This window comes from Gymnoscopelus braueri (assembly GCF_963280865.1).
Source record: "Gymnoscopelus braueri genome assembly, chromosome: 17".
Taxonomy (NCBI): Eukaryota; Metazoa; Chordata; class Actinopteri; order Myctophiformes; family Myctophidae; genus Gymnoscopelus; species Gymnoscopelus braueri.
The window spans coordinates 13973315-13986074 of NC_137617.1; positions in this window are offsets into that span (position 1 = coordinate 13973315).

The following is a 12760-nucleotide window of genomic DNA, read 5'->3' on the forward strand; positions in this document are numbered from 1 at the left end:
GAAAAACAAGCCCAGAGTTGCTTATAATAAGCGGACATGGCAACGTCGCTCGGGGTTCTACACGCTGGACGAGGTGTGGGCGTGTCCTTCAAAGGTTGTTTACTCTACTCGCGCAGCCATTGGTCAACAGACAACGTCTGATGTTTTAATTCGACATTTGGATTTTAAACGTAAAGTCTCTCAGGTATAAAACGCCGCTCACAACCACAGTTGTTCAGTTGTTGATTATCGTGATCATGATGGTGAACAACAACTACAACACTTGTGCCCGGTTGATATCTGAGGACGTTGTCCGTTACCAGAAGCCTTCCGACCGACACAGGGATTCCATGATGGAGAAGTTCTTCAAGGTGGACGCCGATATAGAGGACGCGGTCTCCACCTACATCGATGAGCTCAGACATGTCCTTTACAAGAGACTGTTGCTGCTCCCCAGAGAACTGCTTCCCTGCCAACCTCTTCTGACCGATGACCAGAAAATCAAGCTGCGCGACGACAAGGAGGTCAACGAGAAGAAGAGGAAGGCAGCCCGGAAGATGAAGTTCATCATGGGTGAGCTGTTAGAGACAGAGAAAGCCTACGTTAGAGATCTACATGAATGTCTGGAGACCTACCAGTGGGAGATGGCCAGTGGAGTTGATGAGGAGATACCTGCAGGCCTCCTCAACAAGCAGCACGTCGTCTTTGGTAACATCCAGGAGATATATGACTTTCACAGCAATATTTTCCTGAATGAGTTGATCGACTGCGAGCTGCCAGAGGATGTGGGACACTGCTTCGCCCTGTGGGCCGATGAGTTCCACATGTATGTGGACTACTGTAAGAACAAAGCTGACTCCAGTCACCTCGTATTGGAACATCAAACCTTCTTTGATGACACCCGGCAGAAACATGGACTGGGCCCGGCTAATTCCATCGACTTCTACCTCATCAAGCCTGTGCAGAGAATCACCAAGTACCAGCTACTGCTCAAGGACTTACTGTCATGCTGTGAGGAGGGAGAGGGAGGAGACATTAAGGCTGGTTTGGAGGTGATGCTCAGTGTGCCCAAGAAAGCCAATGATGCCATGAACGTCGCCATGTTGGAGGGTTTTGATGAGAATCTGGATGTCCAGGGGGACCTGATCCTTCATGACAGTTTCCAAGTGTGGAACCCCAAGACTCTCATCCGGAAGGGTCACAACCACCACCTGTTCCTGTTTGAGAACTCACTGGTCTTCAGCAAGGAGATCAGAGACTCAGCTGGCAGAACCAAGTACCGGTATGCGAATAAAGTGACAGAGCTTATGGGGGTGACAGAGCTTGTTGAAGGGGACCCCTGTACGTTTGCTCTGTGGGCAGGAAGGACCCCCACCTCTCACAAGAAGACTGTTCTTAAGGCATCCAGTATGAAGGCCAAACAGGAGTGGGTTAAGAACATCAGGGAGGTGATCCAGGTGAGAACGACACAGCAGCCTCAGGCCTCGCTCAGCTCGCTGCAGTCCAACCCTCCAGGTCCAAAAGGCTCTGGAAACGTGCTGTGGAAATGGCTGACCAGCTGCATGAGACCCAGCCGGCGACAGAGGTAAGAGTCCGTCCAAATGCAGTGAAGATCACATTTTCCACAACATCGAATCCAAAAAGTAAAGGTAGGTCCCAGGTTTGTATATTTAATACATTTTTTATGATAAAATCCAAAAATAACAACAACAAAAAAAAAACTAAAAACAAAACTAAAAAAGAATAAATATACTGTATCTGTGTATCTTGTCTGTCTGTCTGTCATCTATCTGCATTTGATGTATTACTGTGTTGTCCTTGCTTACTGTAAATTGCTCTGGATTAAGAGCGTCTGCTAAATGCCTAAATTGTTGTCTCTATCTATCTATCTATCTATCTATACACACACACACACGCATACACACACTCACACACACACACACACACACACACACACACACACACACACTCTATCTATATATCTATCTATCTACACACACACACACTGTCTGTCTGTCTGTCTAATTTGTCTGTCTAAATTATCTTATCTTATCTATTATGGAGCGTCTGGGTGTGGTAGAGGTAAAACACTCTCACACCACGCAGGTAGCTGGGTTCAACACCCAGCAGCAGCAGTGCATCCAGCTTGGCTGGCCGCTCCATCAAACACAATTGGCTACTGTGTTTGCAGGTGGGAAGCTAGCGATGGATCAAGTGATCATGTTCTTTTTGCTGCACTGCAGAAGCTGCTGATGCACATCAAGGTTGTTTTAGTTCTGCATTTAGTTTTGACTCCCATGTTTTCAGTTTTAGTTTGTTTTTAAAGTGGCCTTGCTAGGTAAGTTTAGTTTTTGAAAATGCGTAGTTTAGTTTTTATTCATTGTGTTAGGTTTAGTTTTTTATTTTAGGGGTGAGAATCAGAAAGGTCATAGGTATTGTGTAATAAAAACATACAAAAAAGATGTAATCACAGTTAAAACTGGTACAGTAACAGTACTAGTCTTATGTATGAAATATTTACAAACATTTATTTTCTTGTTAGTTTTAAATAGTCTTGTAAGGATATACAGTTTCAATTAGTTGTATTTTTTACCCTATCTTTTATCTTTGTTTGAGTTAACTAAAATGTTTTTTTCCCCAAAAGAAAATGCTATTTCACACATTTTTGTTAACTATAATAACCTTGATGCACATAGCACTTTATAGCAGCAACAGGGACTGCAGGACACTTGGGGACAGTTGGGAATTGGCAATGATTAAATTGGGTCTCCTCCCTTGGATTGTCACCTTGACGTTGGTGGAGGAGCTTGTGTTATCCCAGTGACCCAGAGAGCTCTCCTGGCATGTCCAACCATGCCAGACAGCTCAAAGGGTAGGGGTCAGACTAAGGACAATCCCTAGTCCTCCATATTGGGGGTTGGGAATGAGGTTAACAACCTCGTCCCTTAAAACAAACATGTTACAGAAATCATTACAAGAAACCAAAGCACTCCAGAGGATGTACAAGGAGACACCAGCCACAACAACACCTGTGTGCAAGGTAGTAGCAGTGGTGGAATATTTTATGCTTAAGTAAAAGTAGTAATGCCACCACAATATACAAAATTACTCTGTTACAAGTAAAAGGCTTGTATTCAAAAGTATTGGCTTAACATATATATTTAAAATACCAAAGTAAAATAGTCACATTTTCCAAATTTGTCAAAAGTGGGCCATAAATATTGCAGTTACTAACATTCGCCATACTCGATCTTTGTTTGCGTCCATGCGTGTGCGTGTGTGTGTTCTCCAGGTACGGCAGTATTGTATTGGTTCTCCGTCCCTCTAATTATCCTGTGGGGTTCCATCTCCTTCAACCTGGCTGTGTTCACCGACCCATCACCTTCTTCTACCCAAACAACTTTGGACAAGGTAAACTAGTACTAGTAGTAGTGCTGTTACTTCTGTTATTGCTGCTACTTAACAGTAATAATAACCCATTACCAATAATCACCTATTCTCTGTTTTGGACTCTTCTTTTTTTATGAAAAATAAAGGGAATTTCTTGTTTTTCATGATAATATATTCTCTAGCTTTACATTTCTGTCGAACAAATATACCCTGCCAAGTTCACATTTGTTTAGTTATGTTCAGGTACGACACTACATACATATAGATAGATGGATAGATACAAATCTATCTTTATTGTCATTCATCAATACATGAAATGCATGATTGAACAAAATCTAAAACTACTCCTAGTTAAAAAAAAATCTAAAACTACTCCTAGTTAAAAAAATAATACTACAATACTAAAAACACCACTGATAAAGTCACAGTCAGTTCATAATGAGTACCCATCAAGCACCTGGGAGCAGGTAGTAACAGTAATGTAATGTGTTGTTTCCAGTGAGTCCGGTGGGGAACAATGGGAAGTTCATCCTGGGATACAAGGCCATGCTGATGAAAGTGGAGCTGCTGTACCATCTAGCCTACGTCCTGACCTCCACCCTGGGACTGTGTGTCCCCAAGCTATTCTACAGCATACTGGTACGCGCACACACACACACACACACACACACACACACACACACACACACACACACACACACACACACACACACACACACACACACACACACACACACACACACTGATAAGTATTTTCAGAGTTGTGGTTTTTGTGTTTTCATGTCAAAACTGTTGGCTCAGTTTAGTCAAGTGATACCTCAAGTCAAACATGTACAAGAAATGCTAAAAATCCCAAATTGTCTCTTTCTCCCTCCCTATTTCTCTCTCTCTCTTTCTTAAGGGTTGCTCCATCCTGCTGGCCGCTCTGTTAGCTCTCATCCTGGTCTTATCTGTTCTCCGTCATGGGCTTCCTGTGTCTGAACAACGACTGATACCCTGCCTCAGATAGCACCGGGTAACTCCTGGCCCTAAATCCCAATTCATACTCCATCCGAAGTTGATCAGAACTTTGTTTGGACAGGGTAGGTTATAACTACACATTGACGTCATTCAGGACTCCTGATGTTGTCTCTCAGATCTGCCTACCTCCATGACGGATTGCCCACAGCATGTCGGAACCACATCCAGGTATTAGATCCATTCTGCTGGCTTGGATTCAGTCGCTGGAGATGACAGAGGAAGCTGCTACAGCTAGGATTTATTGATCAGATTAGTGACTGGGCGGGTCTGGCGTTCAGAACACAGAACAGTTTTTGGACGGCAATAAAAGTCGGATGGATTATTTTGAAGCATTTATTGGCCCCTAAACCTGTCTGTGTCACTCCCCTTTAACCTCTCAACTCTTAAAGGTGATATGTAAGTGATATTATTTTGTTAATATGAATGTTAAATACAATATACAAATAGCTCTATATTCCCTTAGTAATCATTGCTATAGACATTTCCAGGTCAGGATACACATTTCCTCCAATCAGGAGAGAGAGAGCTCATACAGGATACAGATTAAATAAATGAAATTGGAAGTAATGAAACAAACAAAACAAAAGCTGACAGAATTGGAACTAGATCAAATTGAAGCTGATAAATGGGTTTGTTCTGCTGATTGGATGAAATTGCCAACCCACCTGAAATGTGTTTTCTATTTGCTATAAAAAGGGGGGACAGGGAGACAGAATATAGAGCTTTTTAACAAAACAAAAATCACTTACAGCAGCTTTTAATGTAAACTTCCTTTATCATGGAGATAACTACGTCTATTTCAAGTCTATTATGAAGCTTTTGTTGGTTATCCTCGCCTGTTTCTACCTACACTGTACAGTGTATAGTGTAGGTAGCAAAAAGTGTATAGTATACACTATGCCACACATGGGCAACTTACACCCCGGGGGCCAGACCCGGCCCTTTGACTATTTCAATCCGGTCCTCAAAGGAAAACTAAATGACCCTCCAAAAATGTAAATAAAAGGCAGCATTATGTTAATGGTTTTTAGGGAAATTAATTTAGTAGTTAATACGTATGTACCATTTTGAGTACATACCTGCATTCCATCTGTATGTACTCAAATGTTAAATGTTTATAATGTAACAGTGAAACATTTTTCCATGTATGCATATTTATGCATATATATTTATTACTTTTTCATGAATAAAATGTTATTTTGCCCAACCTGTATGATAGTATGTAATACAATATAACTTATACAATTGGAGTTGTATTTTTCTCCCTGCTTTTCTACTGAGACATTGAGATTGTGTCAAAGGTCATGTCTCACCTAGACACACCTGATGGTCAATATTCAATTTATTCCCAGAGCAAGCAGGCCGGCTCTTTTAGCGTAATAGTAGAAATGTCAGCACTTGCGCAGGAAACCGGGTTCAAATCCAGGGTAGAAGAGGAAAGTGCTGTTTTAATGTAACTCTAAATGGGGTTAGTATATGAGTCAGATGATTTTAGCTGATGTGTAATGTGTCAAAGGGAAGGTTTGAACTATGATTCAGTCATACACATTTTCAATTACAAGCACCATCGTCTCATGCTGTAGACTGCTGTAAACATTACTTGATTTGCTAACTTTGTTATCTAATTTTGAAATGACTCAATAATGTGTGCATTGTCATGTTTGCTTTCTTCTTTGAGAATAAAAACCATACATTGATTGTAGTTCCATATTGTAGTCACATTTATTTTTCTTGTTTCACGTTGGCAATAGCTCTTTCTCAATAGACACTGGTTTGATTCACTGAAAACACATCACTGGTTCTGGTGACTGATAGTCCTAATCTGTGAGATGGCTATCTTTTTTCAATTACCTTTTTCATTTTATATTAAACATTTTTCATAAACTATAAAATGTTGGTTGACCATATTCTAAAGGGCTACACTAAATATCTTCGCTGAACACATGCACCTACACACACACAATAGATGAACCAGTCATATCAGGGAGTGAACCAGGCTCAGCATTAATATCTGTAGATACTGTAGTTTGTTGGTGTCAGGAGCCTGTTTGTTAGTATGGAGATGACCATAGTTTCTGATAAGTTGTGGACGTGGTATACCTCCCCATTCCCACTGTTTACGCCTAAAGCAGTTCATTTGAAGGTGAAATAACAGGTGTTTTCATTCACACAAATAAACCAGTTACGGTTCATAATTCCTTGCATTACATTAGGGCTCAACATGGAGCACAGGGACCCTCAGGGTTCCTTGAGGGGGTTCCAAATGAACCCTTGCAGGTGAGTGTACAAATGGAACCAAATGGACCTGTACAGGTCCACTTGAGCTGTATTTGGGTAAAATGGTGATACTATATGGACACATTCAAGTATCTGACAATGTATAAAGTCACCATAGCAACTTTGATGAGGCAGTATTGTGTTGTTCCAAAACATGTTTATTTTTTCATTTCCTGAAAAAAAGAGAGAATCTCAGTATCATTTTCATGATAGTCTTTGTAATGATGTGGATATGAGTAGTAGTACTGTAGCTTAGTGAGTACAATGGTAATAATGAAACGGTAATGAGAATGATATTAATACGGTATTTTGCTTTCCTTGGGTTTTGTTTTGTTACAAAGCACACTGAAATGCATTTCTCATTATTTGACACAGACACCAATTACCGCCTCAAGGTACTGCTATAAAAACTGGTCAAACATTGGCCAAATTATGAAATAATATAAGAAAGAGGCAAAAAAATTTAAATAGCTGATCTACAAGTCATTGTGAGCTTGAAATATTTTCACAGGGTGCCCTGTGTTTATGATGTGCATATCCAAATATTCCATTTAAGAACAATTTAACACACATCTTCCTGTTTTGGTGCTGAGCCTAACTGCAAGGGCAATGAAATCATAAAAAATGAAGTGCTCGCAACTCACTTTGAATGCTCCAAACTTTATTGATCAAGAGCTGCAGCAATGTTTTGACCTACTGAAGAACACACAGTGAAGATCAAAATGTTGCTGCTACTCTTGATCAATAAAGTTTGGAGTATTCAAAGTGAGTTGCCCGATCCTCCTTTTTTAAACCCAAAATATTTCAGGCGTTCCCTACAAACTGTCAATGTGGGAAATGCAAATACAGTCTTCCACCACTAGAGAGAGACAAACACAGAGAGAGAGGAGAGAGGAGAGAGAGAGAGAGGGGAGAAGAATTGTCTTCCACACTTCTCATGTCTTTCTCTGTCTCCCTCTCTGTTCTCCCCTCTCCAAATCCTCCTCTTTTTCCATTCTCCCCTCAAGCCTGTTTATTTCTGCAGCTACTATGGGGTGCCAAGAGTGAGAGAAGGAAGGAGTGAACGTTGGATGGCGTTCTACTCCCATCTCCGTCCTTCTCTGCTCATTGCAATCACCCTCCTCCTCCTCATTGTCCACCTCCTCGTCCTCTTTGTCCTCCTCCTCGTCCTCTCGTACAGTTTGTTTCTTCCTGGTTCATTTCTGCAGCTCCTGCGGCGTGCTGAAGGTCACGTACACATTGGCTGAAAACTCCTTCACCTGGTCTATCATCAGCAAGTCCTGGAGAGAAAGAGAGAGATAGAGAGAGATAGAGAGAGAGAGAGACAGAGAGACAGAGAGATAGAGAGAGAGACAGAGAGATAGAGAGAGAGAGACACAGAGAGACAGAGAGATAGAGAGAGAGACAGAGAGATAGAGAGAGAGACAGACATGAAGATGAGAGACGAAGGATAACATTGTCGGGCAGAAACCCATTATCTCCATATTTTAACTTTTTGTGTTTTTCCGCAAATTACGTTTGCGAAAAACTACTTAATCATACTACAGCGTCACACAAAAGCACCAAAAGTAGCAGATCCACAAGCTCAAACCGCAGCAAGCGTCGCATTTTGAGCTTGTAGATCTGCTACTTTAGCTGTTTTTGAATTTGAGTCCTGAAAAGTAAAAGTTTTGGACATGAGGTTTCCACCCAACAGAGACGATAATAAAGATGTAATTCACTTTCCTTTCTTTGCAAGATTCTTCAGGTTGAGGGTACAATGGACTGAGGAAGGGTGCACAGTAAAATACTCAGAGTATTATATAAAACTAAGGATTTTACTGTGTGACGTGCACCAAGGAATGGTTTTGACCTGGGCCCAGGTAAAGCCAGACTAACTGGACCAAAGTTAAGCCAGGCTATCTGAACATACTGTGTTATTAACTGGGACCAAAGTGAAGCCAGGCTAACTGAACACATTGAGTTGTTAACTGGACCAAAGTTAAGCTAGGCTAACTGAACACATTGAGTTGTTAACTGGACCAAAGTTAAGCCAGGCTAACTGAACACATTGGCCCTCATTTATCAATGCAGCGTATAAACCGGCTTATATTTTTCCATATATTCGGCCGTACACCAACGTCGAAGTCACATTTCTCAACGAATCCTACACAGCCAATCCTGGTGTACATTAGTGATGTGTCGGTCATGATCGATTGGCTCATAAGAACCAGTTCTTTGCCGTGAGCGTGAACGAATACGTTCATGACTCGAAACCGTTGCGTTCACGGGTTCGTTCATGCCCCGCCCCCCGATCCGCAGGGTCACACACACACACACACACACACACACACACACACACACACACACACACACACACACACACACACAGAGGAGGACGGGAGCTTCAGCGTGCTTCCCGCGACAGACAGGCGGACATGCATTGCAAATTTTGTGGATTGAAATGAAGCACTGCTGTTGTGTTGTTAGTGTTGTATTCATTGTTCCTGTACAAAAGACCGGTGGTGACCAGATAGCACGACATTTAACTACGAAAGAAATACAGACAACTAATGATTGTCAGGTCACGGACAATTAACACGTTTCAGAATGAATGCAAGATGCAATCTGCACAGCCAACCACATAGTATAGCCAAAATAATAATGTTAACCAGAATGAATAAAATGTTTGAAAATAGCAGATCTACAAGCTCACAATGCGTTGTAGATATAAAATAGGGCTAAAGTGGTAAATGTATATTTTATAATGTAATGTAATGTAACAAGTATTAAAGTTTTCAAATAATTGTAGTGGAGTAAAAGTACAATATTTGCCTCTGAGATGTAGTTGAGTAGAAGTAAAAATACTGATAATTGAAAATACTCAAGTAAAGTAAAAACACTTTATTTATTTATTATTTATTTAAATATATTACTTCCACACATCATATTACAAAGAAGATGGTGCAATTAGATCGTGAATGACAGTGCTGTGTTTCTGTACAGAGTAGACTGTGCAGTCATGTCAGTGTAGTCAGTGGGATCAGCTGCACACAGTTTCATGCAGTTAGCGTAGCGCATCGCATACGCTCCGCCCGGACCTGAAGCGGAACTGAACGAGAACGTGAACGAATCATTTGAACGAGTCTTTGCCGTGAACTGAACGAGAATCATTCGTTCACCGAAATGAACTGTTTTTCCCATCACTAGTGTACATCAGGTCGGAGCTTTGATAAATCTCACGTCTGAAAACGAGCGTCATTTAAATAACACGCCCTTAAATATTCTCAAAACGCCCCGATTTTACGACACACACACACACACACACACACACACACACACACACACACACACACACACACACACACACACACACACACACACACACACACACACACACACACACACACACACACACACACACACACACACACACACACACACACACACACACACACACACACACACACACACAGCGGTGTTTTTCATGTAATCCGTACCGTAGTGGTACAATCTTTGTCACGTAGGCTTGTAGCCTACATGAATGACATATTATGATACCAATCACATCGCCATGAATGGAATACGTTTGTATATTAATTTATTTAACCCATACCAAGCAGTGCACAAGCAGTCATGTAGGATATTCCCCGTGAGACTCGGACTGGCGGCAGTGATTCCGTCCCGCGGCCGCCACGTTAATAAGAGATTGGAGCGTCGGGTTTATATCCTTAACCCAGCCAGGTTGTAGTCTTCAAAACTCTCTATGACATAACTCCATAACATAGGACAAGCTACTGTAAGTTTGTACACCTCACTGTCCATGAAAAGATCGTCGGGAGTCCCTAAAATGCGCTCGCAGAAGCGCTGTATATTTTGAAAATAGCAGATCTACAAGCTCACAACGCGTCGCGACCCGTTTTTGAGCTTGCAGATCTGCTATTTTAAAATAGCCAATGCAACTGAATGACTGTTAAAGCAGTTTGTTTATATTACTTTATAAAATGTTATATTTTCACAGGGATTATTTATTAGTGTAGATATACATTTATGAGTGGATTTTGTGTCCAGATGCCTGTCAGACAGTCAGACAATGCTGCTCTGCAGGTCTAGAATGGAATAAACGGGCGCAGCCAACGTCAACAACTGATAAATGAGGGCCAGTGAGTTGTTAACTGGACCAAAGTTAAGCCAGGCTAACTGAACACATTGAGTTGTTACCTGGACAAAGTGGCTGGGTGTTTCACTGCAAATGCTGTTGATCTGACCATTGACGATGGGGATGATCTTAGCTAGGGGCAGGCTGACTACTGACAGACTGGAGAGACGGACACAGATATATCAGTTGAAGGGCCCTTCACACCATGCACTATAACTATAGAGATATTGTTTTTAAAATCGTAAAATCGTTCTAACTCAAGTGGAAGACAGAGTCCCAGTCCACACCACAACTACAACAAAGACAATGGTGAACGACCCTTAACCCATTTTGGGCGGGAACCCCTTTTTGTAACTATACCTTTCAGGACGGGAACCCCTTTTGGGGTTCCTGTTGCTACAGTATGTACAAAATATCTGTTGTGAAAAGAATCATGGTTGGTCCACAGACATGCCAATTGGGGAGCTGACCTATCAGAAGCAGAGCTGAGGGCAAAGTCATCGGGAGGCGGGCGGAAGAATTCGGCCAGGTTGTCAAGAAGACGAGAGAATCCTCGGTTCAGACAGGTGTTGAGAACAGTGCTGAAGTCTGGACTGGAGACACACACACTGTGTCTTTGGTGTGGTGTTTGCCTGTCCAGCATGTCTCTGGTCTCACTGAGCAGTTTGATGGTCATAGCGTCCTGTTCTGTCACTCACACACACACACACACACACACACACACACACACACACTTAACCACTTTCAAAATCTTTACAAAGTAGAAGAAACTGCCGATCTAAAAGCTCCACAACGCGTCTACAGATCTACAACACAAACGTAGGCGGAGTATCGCTCCTCTTCTGAAATTACCTTTAATAAGTAGTTTTTCTATCACTTTCTGCTTTATACAACCAAGTACAGCATATATGAATAATTCTTGAGACCTGATCAGACAGTGTGGTCTCTTCGTCAGCTATCATGTACCAGGACAGGTGTCTCTGGGCTGAGTCCCTACCCGGCCCCTCCAGGGGGTCCTTGGCCTCCCTCTACCAGCGCTCTGATCCAGCTCAGCTGTTGTTCCAGTTCCAAGAGGGACAGACTCTGTTTCAGAGAGACACTGGACAGACACACACACACACACACACACACACACACACACACACACACACACACACACACACACACACACACACACACACACACACACACACACACACACACACACACACACACACATAATGTTAACTTACATACTGTACACTGCTACAATACTGGGCATAAAACCTGTTCCATACATCATTAAATCATGTAAACATTATGTTCTGTAAACCAGGGCTGGGCAATTTACAAAAAAATATCAAAACTGACATTTAGAACCAATAACTGACTTAAACTTGCTAAACTTGTTAACCTAGGGAGACACCTCTTGCGAAACACTTGTGCAAATCACAGTTGTGTCTATTCTCTCCTCCAGTGTCTAATTTAGTCACATACAATCAGAGTCACTATAGTAAGCTTTTATTACCTATGGTGTCATAGGTATGACACCGTCAAGCTAGTAATTATACTTCAGATCTACAAGAACATTTTTGAAATTTGACCGCATTTTGAAATAAATTGAAGAACTTTGGGATGCCAGGCAAAAGAAAAAAACTTCATATTTTGCTGCATACACCCAGTTATAAGCACCATGGACAGCGACTCTCTCTCTCTCTCTCTCTCATGTCTATGTCTGTCAGTCTGTCACAGTCTGTCTGTGACAGTTACATTAGAAATGTTACCTTTTGATAGACTGGTGATAAAAACATAATTGACACAGGGATTAATCAGGTATTACAAATACATTATGATGACAAATATGTTCCAAATGTGCACACATGATGCAATGTTGTGTATTTTGTACTCACTGGCTGTTCTTGTGTTGATGCTATATCTAGTGGTCTATAGCTTTGATCTTGCACACGTTTGACAAAC